The following is a 24,127-nucleotide window of genomic DNA, read 5'->3' on the forward strand; positions in this document are numbered from 1 at the left end:
GCTGTGCATTGGCAAAGTGGGTGGGGTTATATCCTGCCTGGTTGGCCCAGTCCGGGGGTATAGTCAGATGGGGCCACAGTGTCTCCCGACCCCTCCTGTCTCAGCCTCCAGTAATTATGCTGCAATAGTTTGTGTCGGGGGCTAGGGTCAGTCTGTTATATCTGGAGTATTTCTCCTGTTTTATCCGGTGTTCTGTGTGAATTTAAGTATGCTCCCTCTAATTCTATCTCTCTCTTTCTCTTTCTCTTCTCTTGGAGGACCTGAGCCCTAGGACCATTCCTCAGGACTATCTGGCCTGATGACTCCTTGCTGTCCCCAGTCCATCTGGTCGTGCGGCTGCTCCAGTTTCAACTTTTCTGCCTGCGGCTATGGAACCCTGACCTGTTCACCAGACGTGCTACCATGTCCTGGAACTGCTGTTTCAGCTCTGTCTCTCTACCGCACCTGCTGTCTCTACCTCTGAATGATCGGCTATGAAAAGCCAACTGACATTTACTCCTGAGGTGCCGACCTGTTACATCCTCTACAACCGCTGTGATTATTATTATTTGACCCTGCTGGTCATCTATGAACGTTTGAACATCTGGGCCATGTACTGTTATAAACTCCACCCGTCACAGCCAGAAGAGGACTGGCCACCCCTCAGAGCCTGGTTCCTCTCCAGGTTTCTTCCTAGGTTCCTGCCTTTCTAGGGAATTTGTCCAAGTCACCGTGCTTCTACATCTGCATTGCTTGCTGTTTGGTGTTTTAGGCTGGGTTTCTGTATAGCACTTTGTGACATCGGCTGATGTAAAAAGCGCTTCTTAAATACATTTGATTGATTGAAACACAAAAGACACACCCTCCTCCACTTACCCTCGGGGGAATCCCTGCAGCCATCTTTGCCTTCGGTCCAAACAATTAGCCAAGCAAGGGAAGTTGACAACGAAACGCCCATAATTCAATTTGTGATGATTATACATCCGCTTAAGAAAAGTCTGCCAAAACATGAAACTAACATCAATATGGAGAGGTCAACATACAAGTAAAAATGAATGTAAATAAGTTAGAAATGGTGATACTAATTCACGACAGCACAAGCACATATCGGAAAAGTAATGATGTTTTTGTTTGGTTAGCTTTTGGAAACGTTAGCTAGAGCATACAACTTGTCCTGGCATCACATTTATACATTGTAGTTTTCGATTTACCTGATGTCCTCTGATGGCTAGCATTCGATGTCTGCGGATGTGTTGTCTTCTAGCCAAAATATGAAATACAATCATCATTCACTGTGTCGCATATAAGGCACACACAACAGCTACCGGTGGTTCCATGATGACAGAAAACACAACCGTGGGACGAACTAGTGACACATTTCTGGGCAAGGGCGGGGTCCATTTAAAATGTATTCATTCTTCCTCGCCCCTTGCCCTGCAAGTGTCAACTCATCATTCGTCATGATATGTCATCAGGGCGGCAGGTAGCCTAGCGGTTAGACCGTTGGGCCAGTAACCGAGCGGTTGATGGTTTGAATAATCAAGCCGACCAGGTGAAAAATCGGTCGATGTGCCCTTGAGCAAGGAACTTAACCTTTATTTGCTCCAGGGGCACCGTACTACTATGGCTGACCCTGTAAAAACAACCCATTTCGCTACACCAGCAATAACATATGCTAAACACGTGTATGTGACAAATACATTTGATTTGATTTGAAGTGTCCACTTAATTTGAGGGGAGAGGGTGTTTTTTACATGTTTGGAATGCACCCTTTGAATTCGGACTGCAGTCAGAGGCTTACCTTTAGTCATGTGATTTACAAGAAGAGTGTTTGGGTGGGGTGGTCACATATATTACAAGAAAGAGAGATTTGGTCAAAGACAATACAGTATGAAGATAAGCTAAAAATGATTATCCTATTCAAATCCGCGACTACACTTGTAGGTGATGTCATGGCGACGTTGGCTGTCAAAGCTCAGGCGTAGAAGCAAGTCATCGGGTCTAATGGTCATCTTGCGCCGAATTGCGCATGTGCAAGCAGGAAAATCAAAGGTAGTCCTTCGATATAAACTTGTTTTTGACTAAAATTAAAACGTGTCAGTTTATTACTTTCACGAGATTGGTGAAATAACATGTTCAACTACTTAAGAAATTGTCTCGAATCTAGATTTTTCCTTTTGATTTTGTGAAAATGAACAACTAAGGAAGATATTTTCACTTCTCTCATTGACTTCTCAAGCACCAAATCCCGGCATGTTCTGTTCAGTCTGTTTCACAAGCGTTCCTGGAAGTCTCGTGATGTTGCACCTCTGGGTTTAGAAACTCTGTGATTTGGTCTATAAAACAGGGGTGTCACTCCCGGTCTACATCTTGGTAGAGATACATCCCGACCTATGGGCTCTACTTGGCTTCTATTTTGTACATCTACTTGTGATTTCTGTCTGGTTGACATCCATCGGAAAGCTTCGTTGATTTAAGGTAGGCTACTAACCCTTATTTCATTTCGATAAGCCTAAATGGTTGCTAAGCAAAACCTTTACTGTCCAATCATTAAAGCTACAATCCGCATTTGGTGAAACTGGCACGTCCGTTTGGAATATTACAACAACGAAGTTACTTCAAAGGAAGAACACCTTTCTTCCATCTGACACAACTTGTCTCCTGCGTTTCATCACTAAAACAATATCAAAGGCGCTGTTTCACCAAATGTAGTTTTAATTGTAGCTTTAATTGTTACTTGAATTGATAGTTGAGAAATAACATTGTCCGTCCCACCACTTATTGTGGTCCGCAGCTGAGGGATGGGGCTAGGGAAATGTAACCCCTCTCAAATTCAAGAATGTGCTCCAGATGCCAGGACTGACAGTCCATGACATCTGCATTATAGTTTTAACCATCTTTTGAATCTATACATAGGTTTTTTATATTTATAAACAATGGAGTAAAATAAGTGTCTTTTTTCCCCATTAGAACCCAAAATAAACAATCGTAAGCTCATAACGTATTTATAAGTTATATTCTTCAAATTGCTGGTTATACTGTGTCATTAATTTAAATGTAATTATATATTTTTTGTTAAATATGTATGTACCAATCCCGGACAATAGCTGTAATAATGTGTATGCTTTATTGAACAAAAGAGAACCATCGCGCTCTCTCAGAGGCTTGGCTGGTGCGTAAAACCCGCTGGTGTAAGTTGTCGCATAAATCTTTCTTCATTATTCTATGTTTTTAGTAATTTTCACTGCAACAGATGTGTCGGCTTTACAGCCTTCAGTGTGTAGTGACAACATCTGTAAAGAAACAGATGAGCAGCAGGTGCTTCTAATCAGGGTTTCCGCTTATCTGCCCTTCTGGGATGTGGCTTTTCTGGTCTGACTGTATTCAAATGAGTCAAAAGAAATACAGAATATTAGGGTATGGGAGCAGGCACGAAGGTCAACTCACAAATCAGACAGTACAAAATTACTGCTTTGCGAGCAAAAGCATTCACTGTCTATTTTTGTTGTTATTTTCATATCATCTCTAAGAAAGTCAGAGACCAACAAGCGAATGGGTGGAGACTGGTCAAAAGATCGAGCGGATAAGGCAGAGAGAGACCTCGATCAAGCCAAAACTGAAAAACAGAAAGTGGAGGAGGAAAAGAGGAGGACTGAAGAGGAAAACAAGCAACTCCTTGCTGAGAAAGTGAGAATGGAAACAGAAAAAAAGATGGAAGAAAAACGAAGACGGGAGATCGAGATCCAAAGACTAAAATTAATAGAACACAGTAGACAGCGAGAGAAGGATGAAAGGACCAGGATAAAGCAGGAAAAAGAAAATGCAAAAGGAGATCACAGAACTGTATAAATGTATTCAAATATTAAGAGACAAGGGCATAAACAGTTAATTTATCCACAATGAATTATTGGAGAAAGTACACAATCATTGTGTACTTTTAATATCTACAATTGCACTGCCTGTTTTATTTTCCTCAAATGATGTGCTTAAAGGGATAGTTCACACAAATGACAATGATTTTAATAGCCCTGTTAGCAGTCTTTGGTTTTGTTTACCTGGCTGCTGCCATCAAATGCTTTTCAAAACCAATGCCTGTCAATATCTGAGAATCTGTAGCTTTGCAATAAATAGATTCTATTGATGCCTTGTTGCCGGATCTCTTCTGACACAGAAAAATCCACACATTTTATTCAGGATTCATCACTTGCGCTATGCACATTTTAATGACAAAAATAAACTATCCAATATACTTTGCTAGGCAGTAGCAGGCACTGCAAGAAGCCCCTGGTGTGACTCAGTGTCTGCTGTGTTTGGTAGAGATATAACACAGTGGACCACTCCTGTCCCTTAACCCCACCTCTACAGCACCGGTTAGATGTCAATGTCATCACTCAGTAAAACACCTCAGCATAAAACAGCAAATATGGATACTCCAGAAATTCTTCTTAAAGAGGCAAAAAAAAGTGATCAGGTTGAGTTAGTAGTGAATGAGGTGGAGAGGGTAGAACAGCCAGAAAGGCAGTGCAGCAGAGTTGGCTGCATGTTTGGCGGTAGCTAACTAGTCCCCATCAGCATAAGGGTAGGCTAATGCTAATAAGTTAGCGTTCAGTATCCTAAAGGTATTGGATGTCAGTCTGAGTTATTTAACAGTATATTTAGTGAATGGGCAAGCTAAGAATGTTGATAGAAGTCATGATATTAGGAAAAGTAGTTATTTCCAGCAAGTGTATTTGATGGGTTTCGTTTGTAGCTAGCAGCTTCTGTAGCTAGCTGAGAACGAAGAGCTGAGCGAATGTTTTTCTGACTGAAGCACATATCTTCTGACAGTGACACAGCGCCACCCTGTGGACTGAAGCTGAACTTCACTACAACATATTTAACCCTTTATAAAATGAGCAATGCTGAGGTAGTAGAACTAATGAAATGAATCATAGGTCTTATAACCTATATCATTCTACATGTAAACATGCTTGGCTCGTGTTATTTCCATATAGTCTATGTGACTATTTGTGAAGAACTGCCCATTATTAAATTTGTGAAATAATGTAATTGTGCTTTTATTTTTACTCTTTATTCATTTAGCTACTTTTTCTATTGTTGCATTTTTGAGAGGTGAACCTGCAAGAAGGGGGAGGGCAGCCAGAAAGAGGGGGGGAAAGATGGTCAGCCTTGTGGTTATATTGTACAGTGAACAAAACATGAAATACATAGGCCTTTAAATTGTGTCCTCAAATGTTACGTAATGGTAGAATTGACGAGGTCTGATAACTCATTCCATTCCACAAGTCCATTTTTCTTTGGCTCAAGTCTCTTTATATTCATATAGCCTAGGGGGCTATGTAGCTTCTTATCTGTCGTGTTTGGAGTTGTGTTGCGTTGTTATGTGAACATTTAAAATGTTTCTTTACAGTTGAGTTGACCTGGTTGTGTCTGTATACTAGGATAGGGCTGTAACGGTACAGGTATACCTACCAAACCTTGGTTTGGTCCGCACTGTGAACCTGAATGAATACAAAAAAACATTTCAACAAAAAATGAAAACACTAGGCCTATACGCCATGCCTACGCTGGGTTGTATGCCATTGTCCTGTGAGTAAAGCTGAAAAAACATTGTAGGTTATTCTGTTAACATGTAAACCATATATAGCTTCCAAATACATTTTCAAAACTATCCTGTGAATATCATCTAGAGCGCTGACTGACAGTCCTTCTAGAATTTTAGGGTTACCAGCCTCATCAAAAAGCTAAGCTGTATGCCAAAACAAGAGGTGTGGCTGCTGTTTTGCTGAAAAACAAATCCAGAGTGTAGAGAAACTTCTGTATTTTCTACTCACATTTGTAATATATGTCCTCTATTTTTTTCAGTTTGGTACATTACTTAAGTCAACTTAAGGTGGATTGTTTTAATTAAGACTGTATTATGTCCACCAGAAAACCATCGACATGTTCAGTGTCTTTGTTTTTTTCCCCCAAAGAAATAAGAGCACCAATCGTTAGGGCTCCAGAGTCCTCTTCCTGTTCAGAAAGAACAACAAGACTGGAGAACAAAGATGTGAGTGACTCAAATGTTTGCATAACATACTGTATCAGTGATAATTTACACACGCTGCATTGTCTGGGCAATGAGCAAAAGAACTATGATTTTTATGTTAACAGCCATATTATCTGTTGCAATTTTCTAATACCGGGGCTGCTGAAGTAACCCCAGTTCTGATATGTTTTCAGAACACTGAGTCATGTCTGACTCGGAGACCATCGAGCTAGCCGCTCTGGGCCGACCCTTCCAGCTGGGGATGCTGTATGACTGTCGTAGAGATGTCCTCATTCCAGGTACAGGAAACTATTCCTCTTTGGTTTGGAGGTAATCAGTGTGCATCATCTTGAATTCATTGACAGTGTTTCCACCACTGAGTTGGATAGAGGGCACACTGTTCTAGCACAGAGAACACCATTGAGGGCTTTCACCATTTTAAAGTAGTTTCTACGGATTTAGGAAGAATGAGCAGGAGGGGTCAGCCAATGAATTGCACTCCTGAACAGACATTCCATAACTGCAGATGTCAGTAAATCACCAACCTTGGCTTTATACCTGTTCAGACTATACTGTACACACTTCACACAGTAGGTGGTGATATGCACCTTTTCAGTTTATTTACAAACTGCTAATACACTCATAGAAGTTGAAGACATTGGGGACATACTTGTGAACATAAGCAACCATTTAAATTTAAACAGTTTCTCCAGGTCAAAATGAGTCTCAGCTAATTAAAATTGTTGATTTACTTGCACGTGACAGAATGCTAAATTGTAGCTGGTCCCATCAGATAACATGGCATAAGTTAGCGCTATGCTAACCTCACCAGTTGGCAGCGATTATATTCTGTCTGATCCCTCCAGAGGACCCAGATTGAATTATGTAATCCTTCCTTAACCCAAAGGAAGTATCTCCCAGTTGAATACTTCAAAATGGGGAAAGTCCTGAATGGAGCTGCCCATGCTAAAACAGGCTTTTGGGCAATAAAGTCCTCTATGATGCTGTCACAGAATCGGCCATTGCAGAGAGAGATGAGCTTTCTGGTGCATCTCTATGGTTACCACAGAGTAAGAAAAGCTAGAGGACACACTTGGGACAAAAGAGTGATGTCATGCAGGTTGTTTTTGAAGTGTTCATATTGTAGTAATGCTGTCAATGACAAAGATTACCCTTTTTTTTCCTTCTGAGAGTGTAATGTGGCACTATTTGTCCCTGTAGGGCAGTGCTTCTCAATTATTTTCTGTTACGCCCCCCCCTAGGAAGAAGTAAACATTTCGCGCCCCCCAACTCTCCGCCGCGACTCTAAATAGTATCATTTGTCTATAAAATTGTTATAAGTACACCTCTGCATAACATTGTATCCTTATTAACATTAAAGAAAAAAAATATATATATAGATCAACTTACAACAAAGAATAACTTTATTAACATTGTTTTTTTAGTTTGTAACAGAAAAGACTTCAAGTGCATCAATTTGCCTGAAATTTAAAAAAAAATTCAGCCCTTATTTAAACTGTAAACATTTTTGACCATTTGATACTGAAAAATAAAATTAAATATAATCAATAAATAATAATAAATTCAAATTGATCAGCAACATTAACTCAGGAGCACAATATATGAAACATTTTGACCTATAAAACAAAAATGAATAAAACAATTTGTGCAGATTTTTTTTTTTAAATCAAAATGAGGAAGTCAGGATTAATGGCTACAATGAGCACGTTTTGCAGAGCTTAGCTTTTCCAAGCGGGGTTTGAAGCATGATACTGCAACTCTCAGCTCCTGCTCAATGTTTAGCTGGGACCTGTACTTGGTCTTCAGTGCAGCAACAGCAGAGAAGCCAGTCTCACAAAGATAAGATGTTGCAAAAGGAAGAAGAATGCCCATGGCCCTCTGCCCTAAGAGTGGATACTACCTCTCTACACTCAGCCAGAATTCACTCAGTGTCTGTGATGTGAACCTCAGTCTGAATGTGGAGTCAGACGTCATATCAATGAACTGGTCCTCCTCTGCAGAGCTGAAACCAGTTGGAGCTGGTGCATTGAAAGGATCTCTCACCCAGTCATATTGGGAACTGTTTTCAGGGAAGTACTTTTTAAAGAATCCCATCAGTGATGAAATATGCTCCTTAATATATGGAATCACTGAGGTGGCATCATAGTCAGTAGTGTCAACAAATTCATGCAGGTTCTGGAATGAATCAGTATTTCCTTCATCAAGTCGCCTGCCCCACATTGCAAGCTTTCGAGTGAAAGAGCTGATCTTGTCTGTGACCTGAGGGGAGGTGTTTATCTTTCCCTTGAAGCTGTAGATTTAGTTAATTTAGCTTTCCAAATATGTCACTCAGGTAGGCCAGTTTTGCCAGGAAGTTCTCATCACTAAAGGTTTCTGTGATGTCATACTTGTGCTCCTGCTCCAAAAACATTCTTATCTGCTCTCTGAGCTCAAAATCTCGGGACAAGACTTTTCCTCGTGACAGCCACCTTGCTTCACTGTGAAACAGCACAGCTTGATGTTCAGCTCCCATCTCCTCACAGATGGCAGAGAAGACTCTTGTTTTTAGTGGTCTGGTCTTTATACAATTGACTACACCTACAATGTCAGTCATAACCTCACTTAATTCAGAGGAAAGGTGCCTTGATGCCAGTGCTTCTCTGTGTATAACAGTGTGTCCACTCAGCATTAGGTGAGGCCTTCTTGATGAGTGCCCGAAGTCCTTTTCTCATCCCTGCCATGGTCTGTGCACCATCACTGCAAACACCAATGCAGTTCTCCCACTTTAGCCCATTCTCAGTCAGAAAGCAGTCCAGCATTTTGAATAGCTCTTCAGCTGTTCAGCTGTGGCTCTGTCTCTGACATATTTACAAAAAAGTCGATCCTCACACAGGGAGTTTGTCATGTCAAAACGTACATAAGTGATAAACAAACAGTCTTTGTTGCTGTCAGTTGCTTCATCGAACTGTAAGGCAAAACGTTTGTCTTTGAGTTTATCTACCAGCTGTTCTTTAAGATTGTTAGCAATGTCATTTATACGTCTGGCGACAGTGTCATTGGACTGGTCGTTTGCAGCACTTGCGTCATCCAGCATGACAGAGACCATGTCTAATGCTGCAGGCAGTATCAGCTCCTCTGCTATGGAGTGGGGTTTTTGCACTGAGCAATTTGGTACGCCACCTTATATGATGCTAACAGTGCTCGCTGGTTTACTGAAGAAGCATTCACAAAGCGGGACGATTGTTGACAATATTCGGCACGTTTTCGCTGAAAAAACTCAAGCGGCTTATCAGCGTGATTGGGGTGTAATGTCTATAAGTGACGCCTTAATTTATTTGGCTTCATGCTGTCCGCTGCCAACATTTTTAGACACAGTAAACATACCGGTCTTTCCTCGTCTCCCACCGTAGTCACAGTGAAGCCAAGCGCTACATACGCTTCGTCATATTTCCTCGTCTTAGCTTTCGGGAGACTTACGTTTGTCTCATTATCTCCGTCTCTCTCCATCTTTCTTTTCATCCCTGTTAAATATTTTTCCATGGTGTCTCTTAAGGGTTTGTTATCTGCACTTCATATCTCCTGCTCTGTGCTGTGTGCTCTTGTTCGGTTAAAAAAAAATACTCCCCGCGGCAAGAAAAAGCATGTTCCCCGGGGTCACGCGCCCCCCTGGCATCGCTCCGAGCCCCCCCCCAAGGGGGCGCGCCCCACTATTTGAGAAGGACTGCTGTAGGGGAACATTCTAGATAGAGTTCTATCTCGAATCTTTCTGGTTCCAAATAGCACCCTTTATTTGGTACCCAGATTCTATTTGACCTGAAAGAAGCTTCAGATAGAACCCATTTCCAGACTGGTTCAAATGGTGCTACAGAGCATTTTTTACTTCTGAGTGTAGGAGGTGTAGGTTTTCTAACTATGGGTTGACACCTAGAATATTTACTTTGAATTAAATATTTACCTTCAATTAGTTATTTGAATTTAACCATGTTTACATATAGAAATATTTACACATGTACACGTTGGAGTATAATTTTCACAATAAACGTTCTTTGGTCATTCTCTTTAAACTGCAGGTATCACTCTCTGGGATTCTGAGATGCTGCAGAAACACATCAATGTCCGTCCACAACCAAACACTGACTTCAAAATCATTGCTTCAGACTCAAGTGAAGCCAAGTCAGAGGCTTTGAATGTGTCTGCATCTCTTGACGCCAGTTTCCTTGGTGGCTTAGTCAGTGTGAAGGGTTCTGCTGAATTCCTACATGACAAAAAGACCTCAAAGCGTCAGTCTAGGGTTTCTCTGCAGTACCGTACCACCACTCGCTCGAGCAGTTGACCATGGACCACCTGGGGGTAGGAAATGTGAAATACTCTAATGTCTTACAAGAGGGCTCTGCAACCCATGTGGTGACTGCCCTGCTGTTTGGAGCGCAGGCCTTTTTCGTTTTTGACCAAGAGGTTTCCTCAGGAGAGAACCACCAGGACATCCAGGGAAACCTGCAGGCCACAATAAAAAGATCCCTCAAATGTCAATAGAAGGGCAGGCAAATTTGAAGATGAGTGAGGAAGAGCAGAGAGAGACCAATAAATTCAACTGCACTTTCCATGGTGATTTGGCACTAGAAAACAACCCTGTCACATTTGAAGATGCCATCAAGGTGTATGCTGGCCTGCCATTTCTGCTAGGGGAGAACGGAGAACATGCTGTGCCCATGACCGCCTGGCTCTATCCTCTCAAGAACCTGGACTCTGCAGCTGCCCAGCTAGTCAGGCAGATCAGTGTTTGCCTGGTGCGTCGCGCACAGCGACTCTTGGACGGACTCGACAATACTGATGTACAATGCCAGGACATGATGAAGGAAGACATGGCTATCAAGTTCCCTGAACTCAAAGCCAAAATCAACAAGTTCAGGGACTTGTGCTCAGAGTACAAGCTGGTGTTCCAGAAAGGTCTCTGCAAGGTTCTTCCCAACATAAGAGGAGGAGGAATGGAGGAGGAAGAGCTGATAAAAATGCTCAACAGCAAAGAACGTTCTCCATTCCAGAATAACCTCATGATCACGTACCTGGACGACAGAGAGAGAGAGATGAATGTTGTTCGCTCTTACCTTGACATAATGAAAGAGGTACAAGTTGTGTACTCAAGCAGTGAATTGGATGGAATAGTGCTTGATAAAGCTAATGATTTTGTAGTGTGTTTTGCATTTTCCTATTTGAAGGAGAAAGAAGAGTATGTGTTAGACGTGGAGAACTACTTGCTGGAAGAATCAAAAAGTGATTTTTCACTGATACCTTACAATCCCAACGCAGCCGGGAAGACTACAGCAGAAAAGTGGTTTCGCTCGGGGGAGGTAACGACCCTAACTAGGCAAACCATAAATCTGTTCCTAGACTTCAAAGATTCAAACAAAGGCAGAGAAAATCTTGCATTCTGCATTGCATCAATTCCAAACAAACACCTCACTGCTTCCTCCATCCATGTCTATGAAAGAGGGACACTTTTGAGTCAACAGTTTGAGCTGCCATCAAAGCCAGGTGTTCCCACCATCAAGAGTCTGGAGCATGACTGTGTCCACTTGCAAGTCAACCCTCCCAACCTTGGTGTTACCTGTGTGGAGTCGTACCAGGTTGTGTACCAGGCTGAGCAGGCTGACTCTGAGTGGACAGAGGTGAAATCGGATGCTACAACTAACCAGGTCACCATCAGTCGTTTGGACCCTTACAAAAAGTACCGCTTTAGCTGCAAGGCAGTGTGCAGACCTGGTGTGAGCCTCTCCAGTGACTGGACAGAATATTTCAGGACCCGCCCATGTAGCCCCCCTGGACCACCCACAAAGAAGAGGATAGAATCGGGAAGTATCAGAGTGAACTGGGACATTCCTACCATGGCGGGAGATGATGTTGAAGTCATTGGTTATGTGGTTGAATACAGAAAGAATGTAAAGGCTATAGACAATCAGATGTGGCACACCATGAAAACCACCACTAGAGAGAGTACACTGGAAGGACTTGAGGCTGACACTGCATACAGCATCAGAGTCTTTGCTAACTGTGGCGAAGCAGGGAATAGTCTACCCAGTTCTGAGACTGTGCTGACTACCCTTAGGGTCTCTGATCCCCAACCGAAGATGAGCAAATCAACCAGAGCAAAAAGTGAGGAGTTCCTCACAAAATCCCAGAAGGTGGAAAAGGGCAACCCCTCAATCCACTGGCTGAATCTGGAACAGAAGTTGGGTGTAAGTGACAGTTTTGACCAGTACAGATTTGGGAAGAAAGTTGAGCAAGGTAATAACAAGGTGATATTGCTTCTGGGGGCCACAGGTGCAGGAAAAACAACTCTGGTCAATGTCATGATAAACTACATTCTCGGGGTAAAGTGGGAAGAACGTTACCGCTTTAAGCTCATCCATGAGGTGACCAACAGGTCACAGGCTGAGAGCCAGACTGTGGTTGTGACATCATACGAGCTCTACAACCAGCCAGGCTTTCAGATTCCTTATTCTCTGACCATCATTGACACACCAGGGTTCGGAGACACCAGAGGAATGGCTCAAGATAAATTGCTCACCCAGATGTTGAAGGATTTCTTGTGTAATCCTTTAGGGATTGATCACATTGATGCACTCTGCTTTGTAGTGCAGGCAACACTTGTTCGTCTCAGTCCTTCCCAGAGATACATCTTTGATTCCATCCTGTCCATCTTTGGAAAGGATGTTGCTGAAAACATCCTGATGCTTGTGACATTTGTAGATGGGAAGCAAATACCGGTGCTAGAGGCCATCAAAGCTGCAAATCTGCCTTGTAAGAAAAACAAGAAGGGGCTACCAACCCATTTCAAATTCAACAGTTCATTTGTGTTCTCAAAGGAGACGGAGAGCAGCTCTGAAGAGGATGATTCCAATGATGATCATAAGGCCCAGTGTCCAGATCAATGGAGTTCAACTTTCAAGGAGATGAAGAAATTTTTCCAAGCACTGGAAAGCATTGAGAGTAAAGATCTGACCCTGACAAAGAAAGTTCTGGAAGAACGTGAGCTTCTGGAGAAGACATTGACACACCTGACCCCTCAGATCACAGCAGGTCTGTCAAAGCTAAGTGAGATCAAAAGCTTCAAACAGTGTCTGGAGAACGAGGACGAGAACATGAAACAGAACAAAGATTTTGAATCTGAGGTAAATGTGCTGCAGGTGAAGAGAAGCAAATTATCCCAAGACTTTGCAACAAACTGCAAGATATGCAATTTCACATGTCACACCTGCTGTTTCCTCCCAAATGAGGATGAAATCAAAAGTTGTGCCGTGATGGATGATGATGGCAACTGTACCGAATGTCCAGGAAAATGCTCTTCCACTGACCACGACAGGGAAAAAGTCTTGTTGACATATGAAACAAAGACTGAGAAAAGGACTATTCAAGAACTGAAGGACAACTTCATGAAGGCATGGGACAAGTCTAATGAAACCAAGGAGATGCTGGATAAACGTGAGGATGAGTTTCATATGATTGAGGACGCGCTGATGAATTTGATCAAGCAGTCTTCTGACTGTCTCAAGAGACTTAATGATGTTGCCCTGAAACCAAGCTCTCAGTCCACTGTGGAGTACATTGAGATACTCATTCGCACAGAGGAGGACGAACGCAAGCCAGGCTTTGAGGATCGGATCGTAGAGTTGAAGAAAATGAAGGGAGAGCCTGAGATTCTGGATAAGATTGCAAAAGGAGAAGATTTACTCCCAAATGAGCGAAAATTCATGAAGGATAAAAAGGATAGTCGGCAGGAGGTTCCAACATAAGTCAGGGATGTTGTCCTGCTAACATTATCCGGAAACAAAATTGGGTCTCTATTTGAACATCAAGCTTCCCAATATTGTAGGAACGTTTGCGTTTGTTGGGAAGATCCAACTGAGATGTGGGGTTAATTGGATTTGTAAATAAAACTCAGCCTTGTGTAAAGCCGTATGTTAATTTGTCCACCTCAAAGTAACTGAACAAAAATGAGGGCCTAATTTAGATCTAGATTAAATCAGAACTGCATAGCAAATCATTGGTTTTGTTTAGGCAATGTCAGAGGTGCAGGGCTGGCCCTCCCATTAGGCAAGATTAGGCAGCACTTGATTTTGGGGTGGCATTTTGACAATTGGCTGCTGCCCTCCAGCGCCCCTGATCGGCTACTACATCGCCAGCGGCACCCCAGCCACCAGCTCATTAGCGTTGCTGCAGTTCCCGCCCCCACCCCATTCCCGCTTCTCCTGAAGTGCATTCCCACTATCCTTGGTAGCTATGTTGACGTGTGTGTTTTATGTGGGATTATCCAATTGTGAAACAATAATAAAAAGGAATCTGCCAATGAAATTATTGTATTGTTTTGTATTTTGTGAGTGACAAAGATGATTAGCGATTAAGGCAGTAGCCTAACCTAGCCTGTTAACCTTAGCTAGCTACTACTAGTGGATTTAATTTTAGCTAAAAGTAATCTATAGAGATTTGAAACAATTTGCTACCATGTCTAAGAGACGACAACTACCAGGAAGCCTGTGTGGAGAATGACAAAAATAAATAAATAAATATCTTATATAAGTGTTATTGTAATTGTAACAATTATGTAGTCGTGCCATGTATGATAACAGGTGGCATATTATTAATAAGAAACTCGGTTTCCTACTACAGGTAGTTGGCTGCATAGTGATAGCAACATTGTAACTCTCCGATGCAGGGGTTAAAGTGAAATTCCCTTCTGCCTGGTAAGGGACTTCCTATATGTGCCCGCGTGCACCAAACATTTTTATGGGCATAATCATAGGATTACATGTACAATTGGAGCCTATACGTTTGCGTTTACTGAGTAGAGTAGAGCCAACTGAGATGTGGGGTTCATTGGATTTGTATTAAAACTCTTAGCCTTGTCTAAAGCCTTATATTAATTTGTCCACCCCAAGGTAATTTAACAAACATTAGGGCCTACATTAAATCAGAACTGCATAGAAAATCATTGTTTTTGTTCAGGCAATGTCAGAGGTGTAACTGCATCAAATCTCTGAGTGGCTGTTCTTGTGGTCATTGTCACAAAGCCACACCCATCCTACCCATGTTAGAAGTTCAGAAGGAGAAAGTGTAGGCTATATAGAAATAATGACACGTTGAAAATGATTAAATGAAAGAATAAGGATTGATCTCATCCTAATGGAGGTGTACTGTGTATTACAACACACATTCCTATGTTCAACCTTGTCAAACGGCTCAATGAGATTTCTAATAATGAGACTCAGTGTATCAAATGGCAATGTCCGCGATAGCGATAGGTGTAACGCTGGGAAACGCTTGTTGATTTGACAGCTACAACACAGTAACACCTCTGACATCGCCTACGGGTCTTCCTATAAGCTAGAGTACCATTGAGGATTTCCTGCGGTGGACAAAACACAGATACAGCTGTTGGTATGTAATTGATATAAGGAACATTCAATACAATTCACGAGTTAATTTAACAAACTCAGTTTAACCCTTTCTCATGGTTGGTGTCTTGACAAATTTGGCCAAAATCATGTGACATAAAACATTACATTTCTTACCTTGCATTCATGGCTGTGTTTTTTGTTATATCATATATTAAGCATTTATCAGTTAAATGAGACATTGAACTTGAACCCGGTAAGAATCCTGGATCTTGCTCGGACAGTTCTTTGTTTGGCGGTTTTGGAAATGCACTGTAACTAGGCTTATGTAACATTTAGTGTTTCCTTATGTCACGGTGTGAGTATAGTTTTTATGGGCACACAAATCCAAAATGTATGTGATTACAAAATCGAATGCTTCTAACTGATATATTCTTAACTTGATATTTAAAACCATAATCGATATTCACTTCCTATTTCGCAACAAAGCATCCTTCACTCATGCTGCCAAACATACCCTCGTAAAACTGACAGTCCTACCGATCCTCGACTTCGGCGATGTCATTTCCAAAATAGCCTCCAATACCCTACTCAACAAACTGGATGCAGCCTATCACAGTGCCATCCGTTTTGTCACCAAAGCCCCATATACTACCCACCACTACGACCTGTACGCTCTCGTTGGCTGGCCTTCGCTTCATACTCGTCACCAAACCCACTGGCTCCAGGTCATCTACAAGACCCTGCTAGGTAAAGTCCCCCTTATCTACGCTCACTGGTCACCATAGCAGCACCCACCTGTAGCACGCGCTCCAGCAGGTATATCTCTCTGGTCACCCCCAAAGCCAATTCCTCCTTTGGTCGTCTCTCCTTCCAGTTCTCTGCTGCCAATGACTGGAACGAACTACAAAAATCTCTGAAACTGGAAACACTTATCTCCCTCACTAGCTTTAAGCACCAGCTGTCAGAGCAGCTCACAGATCACTGCACCTGTACATAGCCCATCTATAATTTAGCCCAAACAACTACCTCTTCCCCTACTGTATTTATTTATTTTATTTTGCTCCTTTGCACCCCATTATTTCTACTTTGCACTTTCTTCTACTACAATTCTACCATTCCAGTGTTTTACTTGCTATATTGTATTTACTTTGCCACCATGGCCTTTTTTGCCTTTACTTCCCTTATCTCACCTCGTTTGCTCACATTGTACATAGACTTATTTTTCTACTGTATAATTGACTACGTTTGTTTTACTCCATGTGTAACTCTGTGTTTTTGTATGTTGTCGAACTGCTTTGCTTTATCTTGGCCAGGTCGCAATTGTAAATGAGAACTTGTTCTCAACTTGCCTACCTGGTTAAATAGAGGTGAATTAAAATAAAAAGAAATACAAATTAATGTGTTTCTTCAATAATTCTGCATAATACTTGTTGGGTGCGCATTTGTCCAGCTGTTTTAATTACATTGTGATATTTTCACACATCAAATGTATTTTCTGAATGACAGTCAAGTGACAAACAGCTGTTGTGATACAGCACTCGATGCAACAGCCAAAGTGCAGGGAAAATATTGTTAGGAATGTCCATAATGTTTGTCTCCTTCATTAACCCGATGAAGACCATTGTGCCGTGGTCCATATTAGATCTAACATCCCTAGCAGATAATTGATGTTGATCATCTGTCTGCTTGATTTACAGCAGGGTCACGTTAGATTGAACAGAGAACGAGTCAAGGTAATGAGTTAAAGTTTTATTGGGCAGAGTCGACTGGGCGCAATTGTGTAGCTATCGCGTATGGAAGCATGGCCTTAACTACATATGAGAACACAGAGGTCTGTGTATTTTTTGGCCAATTCATATATTTTATTGCATGACAAGATAAAAAAAAATAGAAAAGGGTTGAAAACTCGTTTATTTTATTTTAATCTGAAATCAAACAATTCTAGAACTTTTTTGTTTTTGTCAAAAGGAAATATTAAATAATGATTTGATTATTGTGTTTTTATAATTGTAGGTTCTAGTTCAAGCCGTGAAAATAGTGCCGGATTTAGAAATCATAGACCCCGGGGCTTTGTTTTTTAAAATAATGCACACTGACTTACATAACGATGGAGATGAAGCCATAGGCTACCCACGGTGATGGCCATTGTGCTTGCTGTGGCAATAGTCCGTCTCAAGATGAGCGACTTTGAAAAACAGTGCTGCTGCTAGAAATTGAGAGTTGAGATTTTTTTAAATATTGTTTCTACATACAGATTAGTAATCTATTTTCAGAAGTAGGAATTTGCTTTCCAAATTATACATTTTTCCCAGGATTGTATTTGGAAATCTGCAAAAGGCAAACCGACAGTTGCAACCAGCCATAGCAGTATACTGAACAAAAATATAAACGCAACATGCAAACAATTTCAGACTTTACTGAGTTACAGTTCATATAAGGAAACCAGTCAACTGAAATAAATAAATTAGTCTCTAATCTATGGATTTCACATGACTGGGAATACAGATATGCACCTTTGCAGCGAGACACATCGCCTTCCCATAGAGTGGATCAGGCTGTTGACTGTGGCCTGTGGAACGTGGTACCACTCCTTTTCAAAGGCTGTGCGAAGTTGCTGGATATCAGATATGAAGGTAAGACACAGATGCAGACTACATCGAATAAACAATGGCTTAATAATCCAACAGGGGCAGGCAATAGACCGGTCAAGGCAGGCAGGTGTCAGTAAACCAGAGGTGGGGCAGAAGTACTGGACGGCAGGCAGGCTCAGGGTAGGCAGAGGTCAATAGTCCAGAGTTGGTGCAAAGGTACAGGTCGGCAGGCAGGCTCAGGGTCAGGCAGAGTGTTCAGGAAGGCGGGGTCCGAGTCAGGATGGGCAAGGGTCAAAACCAGGAGAGCGATAAAAAGAGAGACTGGGAAAGCAGGAGCCGAGACAAAAAATGCTGGTTGACTTGACAAACAAGATGAACTGGCAACAGAGAACACAGGTAGAAATACACAGGGGATAATGGGGAAGATGGGCGACACCTGGAGAGGGATGGAGACAATCACAAAGACAGGTGAAACAGATCAGGGTGTGAGACGGGAACTGGAACACGTCGATCGCAGAAGCATCCCAAACATACCAATGGCTGTATTGTCGATGGGACTTGATTACAAGTTGCATTCAAGATACTAGCCTGCCAGCATACTAGCCTGCCAGGCATACTAGCCTGCCAGCATACTAGCCTGCCAGTGACCATTAAAGGTGAGCATTTTCCCATTGAAGTTGGTTAGAACGCTGAACTGCAGTCAGGTTAAGACCCTGGTGAGGATGACGAGCACGCTGATGAGCTTCCCTGAGGTGGTTTCTGAAAGTGAAAGTGCAGAAATTCTTTGGTTGTGCACAGCCTCAGTTTCATCAGCTGCATGCAAATTGCACACTCCCTCAACTTGAGACATCTGTTGCTTGTGTTGTGACAAAATTGCACATTTTAGATTGGCCTTTTTATTGTCCCCAGCACAAGGTGCACCTGTGTAATCGTCATACTGTTTAATCAGCTTCTTGATATGCCACACCTGTCAGGTGGATGGATTATCTTGGCAAAGGAGGAATGCTCACTAACAGGGATGTAAAGAAATTAGCTTTTTCTGCATATGGAGAATTGATGGGATATTTTATTTCAGCTCATAAAACATGGGACCAAGACTGTATATTTTTATTCAGTGTACAATCCATAGATGGCCGTTCCCATTCAAGCCAGGACTGGCATCCACCCATGAGTTTAACAGTCAAATTGCCAGGGTAAGAGATTCCAAATCCCTTCTGTGGATTATATACCTATGGCCACAATGCAACAATCTGTATATTTGACATGCATTCTGACCAAATTGCAGCCTTCCCAACTGTAGGCAACCGGTAACTGCCAAAATAAAGGAAACACTTGAGTAAATGAGGGCTACAAATAATGTCATGGTGTACGGTGCATTTTCCTGCCATGGTTTAGGTCCACAAGTAGAATCTATGCCAAGGAACATTGAAGCTGTTCTGGCAGTTTGTGGTGGCCAAACACCCTTAGGACACTACAGTGCATTCGGACAGTATTCAGACCCCTTCACTTTTTCCACATTTTGTTACATTACAGCCTTATTCTAAAATTAACCTAACAAAATGTGGAAAAAGTCAAGGGGTCTGAATCAATGGGACATCCATCTCTGCAGCACTCCACCAATCAGGCCTTTATGGTAGAGTAATCTCAGATAAAATCAAGATTGAACTCTTTGGCCTGAATTCCAAGCGTCACGTCTGGAGGAAACCTGGCACAATCCCTACGGTGAAGCATGGTGGTGGCAGCATCATGCTGTGGGGATGTTTTTTAGCAGCAGGGACTGGGAGACTAGTCAGGATCGAGGGAAAGATGAAAGGAGCTAAGTAAAGTGAGCGCTGTAACCTTCAAGTAGGTTTTGATTTTGCTAGGACACTGTGGACAGAGATGGTGGATGGGCGTAGGCTTCTGTCTCTGAATCCAACGGTTGCAAGTTAAAATCCAGTGATTGAAAGTTGTTTTTGAGATTTTTGTTTTAAGCCTTATCCAAACCTTATTCCTTACCTTAAACCGTTTGTAGTTAATGCCCAAACTAAACCCTAACATACAATTCAGAGTTAATGCCTAAACTTAAACTTCACCTTAACTTTTTGACGTTTGCAACAACTTCGAAATTTGACGTTTGAGAAACATGGATGAAAGTCTAATTCTGACGTGAGACTGTGAGAGAAAGTTCTATATTTAGCAGTGAATCCGCCGATCGGAACATGGCTGAAACACGTCCAATGGCTCTATCAAACAAGGACAACCATGTCTACACCCACAAACATATATAGTGTGATCAGTATAACATAGAGCCTTATACTGTGATCACTATAACATAGAGCAGGCTGTGGGGTATATCAGTATATCATAGAGCCTTATAGTGTGATCAGTATAACAGAGCCTTATAGTGTGATCAGTATAACGTAGAGCCTTATAGTGTGATCAGTATAACAGAGCCTTATAGTGTGATCAGTATAACGTAGAGCCTTATAGTGTGATCAGTACAACATAGAGCTGTAACGAAATGCCACAAATCAGGACTACATGTACTTTTAGATTTCACTAGCCTTATAGTGTGATCAGTATAACAGAGCCTTATAGTGTGATCAGTATAACGTAGAGCCTTATAGTGTGATCAGTACAACATAGAGCTGTAACGAAATGCCACAAATCAGGACTACATGTACTTTTAGATTTCACTAGCCTGTGGTGATTTTAGTTGGAGACGTGGCCACGCAGTCATGGGTGAACAGGGAGTACAGGAGGGGGCTGAGCATGCTGAGTGGCGATTTTAGCATGTAAATGTTGGTGGGGAAACTCAAACACATTTTTTTAATGCATGCCAGCAAAACCACAACACAACACTAAATAATACATTAGTTGTGTTATATTGGTGACAAATGGTTCCCACAAACTGTTAGGGCCTACATAAAGCTGTCCCAACAGCAGAGCTTTCTTTTCAGCACCATGGAGGGAATCCTTACAACTGCTACACCTGGTTATCAGTGGAGCCTTGTCTGGCAGCGAAACAGTTCATTCAGCCTCATTTACTGCCTTTTAAAAAAACATAGCTGATATGGCTGACTTGCTTAAACAAATGTGGTTTCTACTGACAATTGAGATGTACAAACTATGGCATAAGGGAACGATGAGCAGATAAGAGGCAATCCATAATTTTGATGAAGACATTGATGAGCGTGCAAGGACGGTTGTAGTCAATAAAACTATTTGTTCAGCACTTTTGAAATATTTATTTATTTTATTTTTTATTTCACCTTTATTTAACCAGGTAGGCAAGTTGAGAACAAGTTCTCATTTACAATTGCGACCTGGCCATAACAAAGCAAAGCAGTTCGACAACATACAACAACACAGAGTTACACATGGAGTAAAACAAACATACAGTCAATAATACAGTAGAAAAATAAGTCTATGTACAATGTGAGCAAATGAGGTGAGATAAGGGAGGTAAAGGCAAAAAGGCCATGGTGGCAAAGTAAATACAATATAGCAAGTAAAACACTGGAATGGTAGATTTGTAGTGGAAGAAAGTGCAAAGTAGATAAATAAATAAATAAATAAATAAATAAATAAATACAGTAGGGGAAGAGGTAGTTGTTTGGGCTAAATTACAGATGAGCAATGTACAGGTGCAGTGATCTGTGAGCTGCTCTGACAGCTGGTGCTTAAAGCTAGTGAGGGAGATAAGTGTTTCCAGTTTCAGAGATTTTTGTAGTTCGTTCCAGTCATTGGCAGCAGAGAACTGGAAGGAGAGACGACCAAAGGAGGAATTGGCTTTGGGGGTGACTAGAGAGATATACCTGCTGGAGTGCGTGCTACAGGTGGGTGCTGCTATGGTGACCAGTGAGCGGAGATAAGGGGGGACTTTACCTAGCAGAGTCTTGTAGATGACCTGGAGCCAGCGGGTTTGGCGACGAGTATGAAGCGAGGGCCAGCCAACGAGAGCTTACAGGTCGCAGTGGTGGGTAGTATATGGGGCTTTGGTGACAAAACGGATGGCACTGTGATAGACTGCATCCAGTCTATTGAGTAGGGTATTGGAGGCTATTTTGTAAATGACATCGCCGAAGTCGAGGATCGGTAGGATGGTCAGTTTTACAAGGGTATGTTTGGCAGCATGAGTGAAGGCTGCTTTTTTGTGAAATTGGAAGCCAATTCTAGATTTAACTTTGGATTGGAGATGTGAGTCTGGAAGGAGAGTTTACAGTCTAACCAGACACCTAGGTATTTGTAGTTGTCCACATATTCTAAGTCAGAACCGTCCAGAGTAGTGATGCTGGACGGGCGGGCAGGTGCGGGCAGAGATCGCTTGAAGAGCATGCATTTAGTTTTACTTGTATTTAAGAGCAGTTGGAGGCCACGGAAGGAGAGTTGTATGGCATTGAAGCTCGTCTGGAGGGTAGTTAACACAGTGTCCAAAGAAGGGCCAGAAGTATACAGAATGGTGTACAGTGACAGAATCCAGAACACGGGCTGTTTTTACAGTATTTTCCCTGTAAACCAAGTTATTTATTAGGCTAAATAAAGGGGGCATATAAGCAGACAATGAAAGCTCTAACAATATTTGATGATGCCATTTCTCTAAAACGGACTATAGGCTACATGTACATGAGCTCGTTTTTTTGTGCACCAACAAGTCATGGGCTACTAACAGCTTGCTACACAATATACACTTAGAACTACATTCCAAGTGCTGCAGTATGCATATCGCCCTGGCATATTACGTCATTTATGCAGCAGCATAAAAAACATTTTTGGACTCACCTTGTTGTACTGTACCCACTAGAACAACATTACATTACATTACATTTAAGTCATTTAGCAGACGCTCTTATCCAGAGCGACTTACAAATTGGTGCATTCACCTTATGATATCCAGTGGAACAACCACTTTACAATAGTGCATCTAAATCTTTTAAGGGGGGGGTGAAGGTGACAAGAAGGTGGCGCGGTGGTCCTTCTTGTGGGCAAATTTTGTCATCAAACTTTGTCAAAGTCTGGCATTATCTGGATTAATGGTGCTTTCAAGACAACTGGGAACTGGGAAAAAACTATGCTGAATCATGACGTCAGTGATCTTCAGGTCGGAGCTCTAGAAAGAGGCCCCAGTTTACAAATTGGAATTCCGAGTTGGATGACCGTTCAAAACGTATTTTCCCAGTCGGAGAGGACAGTCCTACTGTAGAGGGGGTTAGGAGATGGTAGAGGACAGTCCTACTGTAGAGGGGGTCAGGAGATGGTAGAGGACAGTCCTACTGTAGAGGGGGTTAGGAGATGGTAAAGGACAGTCCTACTGTAGAGGGGGTCAGGAGATGGTAGAGGACAGTCCTACTGTAGAGGGAGTCAGGAGATGGTAGAGGAGAGTCCTACTGTAGAGGGGGTCAGGTGATGGTAAATGACAGACCTACTGTAGAGGGGGTCAGGGGATGGTAGAGGACAGTCCTACTGTAGAGGGAGTCAGGAGATGGTAGAGGACAGTCCTACTGTAGAGGGGTTAGGAGATGGTAGAGGACAGTCCTACTGTAGAGGGGGTTAGGAGATGGTAGAGGACAGTCCTACTGTAGAGGGGGTTAGGAGATTGTAGAGGACAGTCCTACTGTAGAGGGGGTCAGGGGATGGTAGAGTACAGTCCTACTGTAGAGGTGGTCCGGGGATGGTAGAGGACAGTCCTACTGTACAGGGGGGTCAGGGGATGGTAGAGGACAGTCCTACCGTAGAGGGGGTCAGGGGATGGTAGAGGACAGTCCTACTGTAGAGGGGGGTCAGGGGATGGTAGAGGACAGTCCTACTGTAGAGGGGGTTAGGAGATGGTAGAGGACAGTCCTACTGTAGAGGGGGGTTAGGAGATGGTAGAGGACAGTCCTACTGTACAGGGGGTCAGGAGATGGTAGAGGACAGTCCTACTGTAGAGGGGGGGGTCAGGGGATGGTAGAGGACAGTCCCTACTGTACAGGGGGTCAGGGGATGGTAGAGGACAGTCCTACTGTAGAGGGGGTCCGGGGATGGTAGAGGACAGTCCTACTGTAGAGGGGGTTAGGAGATGGTAGAGGACAGTCCTACTGTAGAGGGGGTTAGGAGATGGTAGAGGACAGTCCTACTGTACAGGGGGGTCAGGGGATGGTAGAGGACAGTCC

At 42.5% G+C, this 24,127-nt stretch overlaps 1 pseudogene; it reads left to right on the plus strand.

Moving 5' to 3' along the window:
• Nucleotides 1-2,337: 2,337 nt before the first annotated feature.
• On the plus strand, nt 2,338-14,359 carry LOC106591845 (uncharacterized; annotated as a pseudogene).
• Nucleotides 14,360-24,127: the final 9,768 nt, after the last annotated feature.

The sequence above is a fragment of the Salmo salar genome, chromosome ssa04 (assembly GCF_905237065.1).
Source record: "Salmo salar chromosome ssa04, Ssal_v3.1, whole genome shotgun sequence".
Lineage (NCBI taxonomy): Eukaryota > Metazoa > Chordata > Actinopteri > Salmoniformes > Salmonidae > Salmo > Salmo salar.